Raw genomic sequence first — 11,214 nt, 5'->3', positions numbered from 1 at the left:
CAAACAGAAGGTTTTAGAATTTTGACATATTTAAAGCAAAGAAAGTAAATGTTCAGTATGTTGAATATTTAATATTGAAGATTCTGCACTATTTCTTGGTGCCTATTTGAATGTAAGCACGTGTGATGTTGATCATGTTAACTGCTTTGAACAAAAGGTCAGGTTTTCCTCATGTCTAATCTCTTCTATTGAAGCGTGTGTTCAGATGATACAGTGAAGGATTTGATCTAAAACAGATCGTAAGTATTTGCACAAACTTGTAGAGTCGATGCTAGCTCGAGTGCACGCTGTCATTAAAGCAGAAAGGGAATGTACCAAATACTAAGCAGCTCTAAAACTCGCGAATATTTCAAACATTCTACTTTTCACTCAAGCCACTGTCACTAATATCATTTGTAATGAAAATTTTTGTGTTAAATTAGAAAAAATGGAAAATAAAAGCATTTTCACAAGGCTCACAGACATAGGGACCCCCACTGTATATCAGAACCTTTGACTTTTAAAAGATTTTCTGGCTGCCCTAACAGTAAATTCATCGCAATCACCACCAGAGGGAGATATCCACTTGAAAATAAACATTCAATTACACCAGTTTCCTGCAGTCTGTGTGATACTCGATTCTCTATCAAGCTATAAAGCCCGTGTTTGACAAACTTCAGTGGCATTACTGTAATTCCTCCATTGTTATTTACTTATATATTATATTCTCGTGAAAAATGTTTATTTAAGTCCACTGCTGAACTCAGTTCCGTAGGCTGATTCCACAGTATATACTGTACATGTTATAGTGGACAGACCAAATGAACAGTTAATAGTAATTTGTGGCTTAAATTGGTTGTTAATATTTTTTCATTCAAGAACTTTGGAAACCAGTGGCAGATTAAAAAATCTGTAGAAAAGTACATTAAGGATCCATCCATCATCCATCCATCCATCTTCCTCTACTTACTCCTTTTCAGGGTCACAGGGAACCTGGAGCCTATCCCAGGAAGCACCAGGCACAAGGAAGGGTACACCCTGGACAGGGTGCCAGTCCATTGCAGGGCACAATCACATACACACACTACAGACACTTTAGACATGCCAATCAGCCTACCATGCATGTCTTTGGACTGGGGGAGGAAACCAGAGTACCCAGAGGAAACCCCTGCAGCACGGGGAGAACATGCAAACTCCATACACACATGGCCCCAGCGGGACTCAAACCCCAGACCCTAGAGGTGTGAGGCAAACGTGCTAACCACAAAGTGAACGTAAAGTGATTTTCAAGCGGGTTAAAATCCAACACCGATTTGTTGACTGACTTGGATAAGAAGCCGGATATAAATGTACGCATACTGTATGTGAGATGAGGTAGGAGGTGAGGAATATGGTGAGAATGATGAAAAGGCGGCTTTTCTTCCTGATACCGTAGACAGTGTAGACTGAAGGTGTCGATTGCTCATTCAGTCATTAAATATTCATAACACTTGAAGATAAGATTTATACCAAAAATGTTGATGGAATTCTACCTAATTATTATGGGAATATGGAACTATGGATATTTATCAAATAGTGATGATTTATGTCCATGATGAAAAATTAGCTTATAGGAAATTCATTGAAGGAAAAAAAAAAAAAGAATTTGCATTTTAATGCAATATATGTAACTGTACAGATTTTTACAGTATGTCATTTACTACCCCAATTCCAAAAAAAAAAAAGTTGGGACGCTTTGTAAAATGTAAATAAAGACAGAATGCAATGATTTGCACATCTCATAAACCCATATGTTATTCACTATAGAACATAGAAAACATATCAAATGTTTAAACTGAGGAAATGTAGCATTTTAAGAAAAAAAAATAAGGTGATTTTGAATTTGATGGCTGCAACATCATTCAAAAAAGGGACGGACAACAAAAGGCTGGAAAAGTAAGTGCTACTAAAAAGTAACAGCTGGATGAACATTTTGCAACTAATTAGGTTCATTGGAAACAGGTCAGTAACATGATTGGTAACATGATAAAAAAAAAAAGTATCTTAGAGAGGCAGAGTCTCTCAGAAGTAAAGATGGGATAGAATCTGGATGAAAGAGTATGTTGCTCTAAAATCTGTATATACCTTTCTGCATTGCTGGTGCCTTTCCAGATGTGCAAACTGCTCATTTCATAGGCACTAATGCACTAATGCACCCCCATACCATCAGAGATGCAGACTTTTGAACTGAGCACACCAGGGTTGGGGGTTTGATTCCTGCTACCACCCCATCTGTGTGGAGTTTGCATGTTCTCCCCGTGCTGCAGGGGTTTTCTCCGGGTACTCCGGTTTCCTCCCCTAGTCCAAAGTCATGCGTGGTAGGCTGACTGGCATGTCCAAAGTGTCTGCAGTGTATGAATGGGTGTGTGAATGTGTATGTGATTGTGCCCTGCTATTCATTGGCACCCTGTCCAGGGTGTACCCCACCTTGTTCCCCATGCTCCCTGGGATAGGCTCCAGGTTCCTCGTGACCATGTAGGATAACGGTATAGAAGATGGATGGATGGATTCATCTGACCATAGAACAGTTTTCCACTTCGCCTCAGTCCATATTAAATGAGCTTTGGCCCAGAGAAGATGGCGGCGTTTCTGGATCATGTTCACATACGGTTTCTTCTTTGCATGATCGAGCTTTAACCAGCATTTGTGGATGGCACGGCGAACCGTATTCACAGACAATGAGTTCTGGAGGTGTTTCTGAGCCCATGCAGTGATTTCCATTACAGAATCATGTCTGGTTTTAATGCAGTGCATGCTGATCACGGGCATGCAGTATTGATTTTCACCCTTGTCCTATGCGCACAGAGATTTCTCCAGATTCTCTGAATCCTTCGATAATATTATATACTATAGATGATGAGATATTCATAGTCTTCCCAATTTTACATTGAGGAACATTATCCTGAAAATGTTCTACAAATTGTAGATGCAGTTTTTCACAGATTGGTGAACCTCCGCCCATCTTTATTTCTGAAAGACTCTTCCTCTCTAAGATACTCTCTCTATGCCCAATCGTGTTTCTGACCTGTTCCCAATTAACCTCCAGCTGTTTTGTTTTTACTAACACTTACTTGTCCAGCTTTTTGTTGCCCTGTCCCAATTTTTTTGAGATGAGTTGCGGCAGTCAAATTCAAAATTACCTTATTTTTTTTCTTAAAATGCTACATTTCCTCAGTTTAAACATTTGATATGTTTTCTATATTCTATTGTGAATAACATATGGGTTTATGAGATTTGCAAATTATTTCATTGTTTTTATTTACATTTTACCCAGCGTCCCAACTTTTTTGGGAACCGGGGAAGTAAATGACATGAAGAAAAACCTGTCCAGTTACATATATTGCATTAAAATGCAAATTCCTTTTTTTTTTTCCTTCAATGAATTTCCTATAAGCTAATTTTTCATCATGGACATAAAGCATCACTATTTGATAAATATCCATAGTTCCATATTCCCATAATAATTAGGTAGAATTTTACAAAGATGACCAAAATATTATAAGACAAGCACATAACTGTGGGTACAGTATATAAATAGTGTATTACAGTAGATCCAAAATGTTTCAAAAGATTATTTTTTGGAACATTATTGATTACATTGTAAATTTAATTCATTAATTTTGCTTAATTCTTTTAAGATCCCTGATTTAATTCACACCTCTGAGTTGTCCTTAATTGATCTTAGGATTATTAACTGCTCAGCAGAATGAAAACATTTTCTTTCATGATTCTGTTGCAAAAATAACAATCAGGATTAAGTTACAGTAAGCTCTTGCTAATTAATGAAAAATAAGTAAACTCATTAACTACATAAACATATATATACATATATATTTTTATGTTTATATATTTTATAATAGTTTCCCAGATTCTAACTTTGGAAGTTGTGTTTACAAAATTCTCAGCTCCACGGTCCCCAGTTCTGCCTGCGTGGAGTTTTGCATGCTCCCTTCGTATCCGTGTGGGTTTCATCTGGTTTTTTGGGTTTCCTCCCACCACCCCAAAACATGCTAATAAGTATATTGGCTACTCTAAATAGCTTCTAAGTGTGCACCAGTGTGTGAATGTGTATTGTGAATGGTTCCCTGCAGCTCTTCCAGGGTGTATACACAGCTCACCTCCAGTGCTCCCTGCATACACTCTGGTTCCACTGTGAACAGTATGATTATTGAAGATGAATGAATTCCAGAAATCAGTGTATAGGCCTTTTCTGTATTTTCATTCTTGTTTTATTAGAAAGCATAATCCAGCGCACACACAAACACACACACTCACAAAGGGCCCCTGTCTGGTGTGGTGATCTGGACAGAGCTAGCTCTGTGTGTGTGCGCGAGAAACCCTCATTAGAGCAGATGTGCTGCTGCTGTGATGGCTGCTGCTTCCTTCCTCTGGCCTGAGAAGACAGGCAGCTGCTGAGCAAAGGGCCAGCGTCTGATCCCTGACCCCAACCTCTACCTCTGAAAAAGTCCGAGCCCTGCCAGATGGGGGTCAGCAGAGCATTGGGGGTTGGGCTGGGGCTAGGAAGAGAGCTGTTTATGAGTTCGGAGCACTGGCTGTTGCTTTTTGGGGAAACTGGTGGAGTTGGTGTATGTGTGGGGCAGGAGGGGGCTGGGGTTAGGCCTGAAGTGGAGGGGGGTTATGGCAGCAACACATGGCTCAGAAAAACATTACGCACAAGTGGTTTGTTGAGTGGTTTGGGTGGTGGTGGTTTGGGGGGAGTGTTTGGGGGGCAGTTGGCACGCTCATTCGAACACTTTTGTATTTGTTCTTGAAAGTCACTGTAAGCGTGCATTTTAAGCAGCTAATTATCACAAAAATAATATACAGGAAAATTTTTTTTGCAAACACACACATAACTCATTGCGTTTGATAATTTGTCTCAATTCAGATCATTCAAAATGCATGTCTTGCATATTTTTCTGACATATTTTCTGATAATAGTCCCCAGATTCACACAAAGTGCTCCATAATGCATAATCCGACAAAGCAATAATGAGCGTACATAAAGATTTACAATATGGCCATCATGGGTGGAACTCCAGGCACTGAAGCACGCACGCACACACACACACACACACACACACAGACACACACACACACACACGCACAGTGTGATTCATCCCGCTATGGCGTCCAGTGAGTCAGCCATCCACCTCATGGCCCAGCAGCAGTGGGAGCTCTGCCTGGACATTTGCTCCTCCATGTCTCCAGAATGGACAGGTGTTGGCGTCAGCAGTGTCCAGACTCGTATCAGCAGCTGCTGCATGCTTTCTAACGCACACACTTAGCAGAACAACTCCCCCGGCTGACAGATGTAGTCACACCACCCAGCTAGCTTTATGGAGCCCTGGCTGTTTTGACTTTAAATATTTGCCCAGGAGGGACTTGCCGTGTTTGGCCATGGCTGGAGGAGCTGCATGGTTGGGCGTAGCTGCAGTAAAATCCAGAGACCAGCATGGCCAACCATGAGACATATGAACTAGAATGCTTTGCAAAGGTGTGAAGCTGTACTGAATGGCGAGTGAATGTCCAAAGAGTATATTTAGCCATAATAAAAACTTATGATCATAACTCTATGATCATAGACTTTATTTGAATGGTCATGGAGGCAAACAAAGGTAAGATGCCAAGCTAAATTGCCTAAATAGTGTCTGAATCAGTTGCCATTTTTATTGTGAATTGTGTCTACGTGCTCATACATTCACTGATTTCCTAGCCGTAAATGACTCCGTATCCTTACACCTGGATTTCTGATTCTTTTACACTGATGCTCCTTGACTAAGCCACAGCAGTTTCTGAACATCAGATGTGCCTTACCAGTGTACCCAACGTGTCTATAGCAAACAAGCCAGATATTCACAAAACATCTACTGTGTCAGATATGAAACAATCCATTTCCTTGCTCTCATCGTTTATAAGTAATAGCGATGAGAACATGCATGCAACACTTCATCTATTTGATAGAACTGATTGTAGTGGAGGAGAAATAAATTCCAAAGGTACCGCTGGAGAGGAAACTAATCCAGCTGGATTTGGACAGAGCACCATGAAAAGCACCTTGTTCCACCATCTGGGCGCACATGCTCCCCATCCCATTAAGGTGCCACATTAAGGTGCAGCTAATTGCGAGAGGCAGCCGACAGGAGTGCAACCTGCAATACTTTCTTACTGTCCAAAAAAGAGGGAGACGAGACTGGAGAGAGAGAGAAAGACAGAGAGAGGAGTAGGAAAAAGAGAGGAACTTTCCTTGCACAGCGAATTTATCTTGAAACCCTGCTTCTAAGGACTGCCAAACAGATGCCAGTAGAATTGCCTTTCCTTTCTCCCTCTCCCCATGCAATCTAAGTATGGCGCCCATATGGTAGCAGCTGAGGGGAGTGATTGTTGTTATTGTTCACTTTGTCAGCGGTCCTGGCCAATGCGGGAGCGCTAATGATAATGCTGTGTGCAGATGTGTGCTGGATTCAGATGCTCGTTAGACACTCAAGGGAGTCGAGCGGCCCTGCTCACTCACACCGGCCTTGCTATCCGAGGTCACTCAAGCAGACCAGGATGACGAGGAAAGAAGAAGTGCACTCTGTATGTACCCGGTGTGTATCACAGGGCTGCTATTCTCACACGCTTCAGCCACTCGTGCTTCGTTTAAATGTTATGCCATGCATTTTACCTGTGGGCTTTGTGAAAGACCTGCTTTAACACAAATGGCCCTTTTTGACTTTGGCAAAGCTATTCGCCGAAGGCATAGTGGGAAACCATGTGTATTACTGAGGCTGTCACAATAGATCACATGTTTCCGAAGCCCACGTACATACCTCCGTAAGCATAGCTGCGCTGGATGCAGAGACTCGCTTATGTTTAGAATTAAGGATCATGACCAAGTGCAAAAACTATTCCTAAGCACCCACTCATGTGGTGAAAAGCTGTGCAGAATTCTAACCAAAGCACCACAGCAGGGTTTATTTTTTTCTACTCTAGCACCAAGATCGCCCTGTAAAAGCCTTGCGAATTGGCTGATGAGCTGAATAAGATTCACTGAGGTAGATTGTTCATCAAGGTACGTTTTTAAAGGGCGCATCAAAGTTATAAGTGTTGCTATCGCATTCATCCTCCATCCTCAGGATTCCTCTTCTGTCTTCCACTGTGGGGTTCGGTGCGGCCGTGGATAATGCCGCATTGTGAGAGGGAATGTGGCGAGTTGGCCGTGCCAGGTCCCACAGACTGAGCCCACATTTCTTTCTCCCTCTCGCTGTCGCGTGCACGCTAACCCAGTTCAGGTTGTGCGCATTAATCCTGTGAGTCGGCCTCGGGCCACTCCTGAACTGCTGCAGGTTGGTGGAGGCGACAGATGGGGCCCACGCTGCCGTGGCTTGCAGGGAGCAGAGAGGTTGGCATCTCAACATGGCCACGCTCCTACTCACACTCACAGTGACATTCGCCTGCCACAGAGAGCAGGTCTTAATACTGCAACAAGGTCTGGCGTACAGGGGAGATGACATGGATAGGAGTCACTCTGTCCTGAGAAGTCCTGAGAAGTGTTTTCGTCAGATGTACGGTGATGAGGCCTGTATGTGCCTGTGCTATGGCTTACTGCCGGCATTTGAAAGCAAGGTGCAAATATCATGTAAACAGATGTCAAAACTGTACACGAGACTCAAATGAGCGTATAACCGTCCGATCAGCATGGAGGAAATCCGGACACACTTTCCTTAGAAAAGTTTGGAGTTGTTAAGTAATCTCAACCAGGCTTGCATTTATAGTCGTGACATTTCATACAATGTGCTGTGAGATTCAGTATTTTGTTCAGTGTTATTGATACCAATAGGTCATAAAAGTGTTTCCTCCTAAAATTGTTTTTCTCATTTTTGTAGGTTTTTAGGTCACTTAACAACTTGAAGCAAATTAGGGCATGTGTGAGATGACTCTGGCATGCAGTTTGTGTGAAGCTAATTGGTGGGCATAATCTTGTTAGCTAAGTTATCTAAAAAACAACAACAACAACAACAAAATTCGGACACCACACATATCTTGGCTTATCAGCTATGTTTGTGGCAAGTGAAAAATTCCATTTAAATTTCTTCCAACCATCCGCTTAATTTGTTGTGTGTTATGTTAAAGCAGCAAACATGATGAAGAAAAATGTGATTAGAATCCAAAGTCATAAAGGATGTACAAGTCCCATGTTACCATCGCTGAGCAATATTCCTGTAAATTTGTATCTGTGAGCTCTGGCTTGGCACGGCTGTGGTGTACATCTGCTCTGAACTGAGAACTGAGGTTTACTCTCCTGCTCCAGCAGTGTGTGTGTGTGTGTGTGTGTGTGTGTGTGTGTGTGTGTGTGTGTGTGTGTGTGTGTGTGAGGAGCATGTGGGTCCTGCTGAGTCACACGTTTGTGGTAGGCAGGTGTGGAGCTTCCTTGGAGATGGATCTAGCAGACAGTGTGCCACAGAACACCCCACAGAACAAGGCCTCACCTTTCTCCGAATAATTGTTCGGTGCTTCACACACCTACACTATACTCATACACATGCACACACCTACACACGCAGCACCAGGGGTGCCCTCGAAAACGTGCAGTAAGGCGTTTGTGTGTGTGTGTGTGTGTGTGTGTGTGTGTGTCAGGCTCTGGAGAACGAGTGAAGAGAATCACAAGCTTTATCAGATGAAGCTGAAGAGCACTCGAGCAGGCTAGACATCTTACGTGAAGAGCAATTCAACTCAGCGGGCCACATTTGATCACTCCAGAGTAATTCGTGTCAAATTAATAATAATCAGAAAAATTTCACAAAAGTGCCGTTCGAGCGACATTTTCCTTCGACGTTTACGTATGGATCGTTCCCGTGCCTCGAAATTCATTCTGAAGTAGTAGCAACTATACCTTTGAACCTTTTCTTCAACACTCCATTATACGTCAAATACAGGCTTTTGTAGTCGTGTGGTCCTCGTTTTAAAACGATCTGTAGAATTGTGCTTTGTAACCCTATAACTGAAGAAAGAAATGTATACAAAAACCAGTTAGCTTTTTTTCTTCCACGTGTGCGCCAAAAAAGGTTCATCACATGACAGATATATTTAGGTTTTACCTATTTAAACAGCCATCTCATATGCCAACTGCAATACCCTTTAATTACTTAAACATATGTAGATGTGTTTTGAAAGGCTTATTATTATTATTATTATTATTATTATTATTATTATTATTATTATTATTATTATTATTATTAAAATCCACAATGAGTTACTTTATTTGTAACACTTTAAATCAGAAAAATCTTAAGATTCCTGTATACAGAGTGCATGTACAATCTAATTACATCTCAAATGGACATTTTAACAAGATAATTCCTGCAAAAAAGATTTTGAGGTAAGAGTGTAATATTTGGATTATTATTGATTACTGAGTACAATTACAAATCAGCCCCAAACAAGCCCTAGACAAGTAAATAGAAATAATATATCGAATACATAATGATCAATAACAACATTGTCAAGCGTGACCTGAGGGAACACACACACACACACACACACGCACATCATTATTTGGAGTTAAAAATCCTGGATTTAGTTAAGAAAATTTCAAAAACCAATTTCTCATAAGTCTACTGAGCATGATGCCTGTCTTCCTCATATCTTAACACAAATTTACACAAGTTTTTTTTTTTTTTTTTTTACAAAACAAAATGATTTATTAGATGATAAATGGTTACGCATGGCATACACCTTGCTATAATTGACCAGTTCGCCACTACAATATGACAGATATATAAAACGTTATGGACAGTTAACTGTCTGAAATGTGCATGCGTTAAGAAAAAAATATTTCTGACAAGGAACATAAAGCGGCATTAATTTGCGCCAAAAGCAGAAATATTCTTATGATGTTTGCTTTTTACCCCTTCTTCAGTATTTACTGTAAAGTTTAGAAAGGTGGTAATGTGGTAGATTGAATGTGTAGCGGTCTTAGAAGCTTAATAGTCTCTTAATGATATTATACATACTGCAGGTGGTATGACTTTGGCACCTTGTCTTCTTTCAAGCTTTTTGTATAACGAAATGCCAAAGAAGGTGAGGATTCAGCTAACAGTAATCGTTTAGTGGACAAACTGTTGTAATATACAGTACAAAAAATGTCAACAAAATATCCGCACTTTTCTTTTCTTTTTTTGTTTGTTTGTTTTAACTTTAAAAGTTTTAGCCTCTCCCTCCCCCCATCGCCAATAAACGCTGATGAAATAGCAGTGTAATCACAATAAAATAGGGGTCATATGGAGGTGGCTTCTATCTGACAGCAGCTCATTTACATACAGGCTCTCAGAGCACTTCAGTCATGTGGTTGGGAGAGTAGGTTCGCATCTTAAAAACTGTTATCGTAAATAAAATTAAAAAAAAGGAAGCAAAATGAAACCATGGATGAGTGACATGTATAATAGTGGTCTTGCCTCTGGCCAGCTGTGTACAGCTGTTTGCAGATCAATGACTAGCTCTGTTTTTTTGCCTTCACATCTGGCAGGACTTCATTGTTACAGGCTAATAAAGCAAGCGTATCAACACGGACCACTTCTATAATCTGCTCTGGTCTAGTCCAAAACTGTAAATAGAGTGGGAAGTTGCATTGCTGTACCTAATCTGGGTCTTATCGAGGACTTTGGTTCCAAGCGACATGAAAGCCACAACACAGCACACCATATAGCAGACACTACTGGCATTTCCATTCAACTGTTTGTTGTGTGGCACCAAAAAAAGAAAAAGAAAAAAGAAGCTCAATATCGCTTGACTGAGATGGAAAAGTTACTCAGTACATAAAGAGAAGAGATAAGGAGAAGATAAGTCGTATGTTCTAAATGAGTGTTTGGCTGATGATCGTTTCATCGTATTCCCACAATGTTTACGAATATTTTATTTTGTCTTATTTTCGGAAATACATTTCCATTGTTCCACCACTGTGGGGTGGAAACACTCCGAGCAATCAGTAACAGGCGTCATACACACATGATGTGTCTCAGGCTGAACTTGCTAAGGTCAGCATAGCAGCGGTGTAGTAAGAAAAAGTGCAGACTCAGTGCTGCTTACGTGCTGCCAAGACCCCCGCCATTATCAACATCCCACACCCTGACGCTCACTTATCTGCAACACACAGAAGAGCCAAGAACAGCTGGTGCAGAGAGAGGCCCAGTGAACATGTTCCGCAGCGGTGTGCTC

This window comes from Ictalurus punctatus, chromosome 3, assembly GCF_001660625.3.
Source record: "Ictalurus punctatus breed USDA103 chromosome 3, Coco_2.0, whole genome shotgun sequence".
NCBI lineage: Eukaryota > Metazoa > Chordata > Actinopteri > Siluriformes > Ictaluridae > Ictalurus > Ictalurus punctatus.
Note: the sequence above shows the minus strand (reverse complement) of the source record.